This window comes from Ctenocephalides felis, unplaced genomic scaffold (genome assembly GCF_003426905.1).
Source record: "Ctenocephalides felis isolate EL2017-DRISC unplaced genomic scaffold, ASM342690v1 CF-g0.4_SCAFFOLD_00856, whole genome shotgun sequence".
In the NCBI taxonomy this organism is placed as follows: Eukaryota; Metazoa; Arthropoda; class Insecta; order Siphonaptera; family Pulicidae; genus Ctenocephalides; species Ctenocephalides felis.
This window is the reverse complement of record NW_020537010.1, coordinates 183,312-184,850: the sequence shown is the minus strand read 5'-3', so window position 1 is coordinate 184,850 and position 1,539 is coordinate 183,312.

Here is a 1,539-nt window from a genome sequence, read left to right as displayed (position 1 = left end):
TTAAATCTGTAAATTTACAAAATATTATTAAAATATTTTCATAACATCAAAATAAAAACATCTTTGAATATTTGGTACTGTATGTTCGATGAAAATTCGTTTTGATCACATCTGAAGTCATATACTTCTTCTAGACTATGAAGTTGGCCATGATTTATGTAATGGTGGATAAGTGTATTGTAGAAAAGATATAAAGTACAGAGCAAATTGAAGATATTGGTATTTCAGTACAAATTGCAGGAAGATCAATAATCACATATTTCAGCGGAATTACAGCAGTGATTACAATGGTATAGATATCATAACTAGAGTGAAATTGATATAACTCGTGCTGATTAGGTGCAAATATTAATGAAATAAAGAAAATTGACGAAGAAATCTTCACATATATTATTCATTTTTAATTTTATAATAATTCTATTTTTAATCAAAACCATTTATTAATAAATTACTAAATTACGATATACAATAAAACACACATATCGTTACCTTAATCAAATTGGACCCGTAATTTTTTCAGAACCACTAAATCTGGCTGTTCTAATGAATAAGCTTTTTTCCATGATATTCAAACACTTATTGGAAGTGGGACATGTCGCTTGTAATTTCTCAGTTAGCACTTTTAAGACGCATCCAGTTTGTACACCACTCATTCATTCAGCAATCTGCCCACTTTCGGTTACTTGACAAAGCAGAATTTAATTTGAAACAATTCGGAGACGGTATTTGTCTGTCGAGTTCACGAAAGAGATTTAAAATGTCGCTAGATAAATACAAACCATTTGCCTTGTTTTTCTCTTCTTTGCCCTTTTTATGCAGATTTAGAGAAAATATTTGTTTGATATTTAACAGTAATTAGTGTAAACGCTGGAGGGAAATCATTTTAATTTGGATTTGTTTTGTCTTTTTTTATTGTACCATTGACGTAATACTTGAATATATTTAGTGATAAGATTGCAATTATTAGTAAAAAACTTTATAAATTTAATATATATTTATAAATGAATTTTAAAAGTATGTCGATTTGAACATATTGAAAATATTTATTAAAAAATAGATGCAAAAAATAGATTTTTTTAAAATTCAGATTATTTTTGAAAATATCTATAGTTTTACCAGCCCTCCTACTTCTGCAAACAATAGATTTAAATTATATAGAATAATTTCAGTAGCATCTGAACTTTCGTGAATATGCTAGACTTGATCTGTTCATTGTTTAAACAAATTTCTTCGATTATATATGTAATTTTGTTTTTTTTTTCATTGCAGGTGAGTGCTGGATATTTAGTTATAAGATTGGATATGAATATGAGCTTACTAACGATGACTTACAAGGTATTTAATAAAAAAAAATTTGACCTTCAATTTCCAAAATATTATTATTCAGTAAGGTATAGTATAAATTACTACATAGAATTTTGAAACCGTTAAATTTTCTTTCCTCAAATATTTGTAAATTCTTCTCATCTCCAATACAAGCAAAATTATGTTTACTTGATGATTTGTTGCACATGCAAAATGACTAGACCGGCCTTTTGC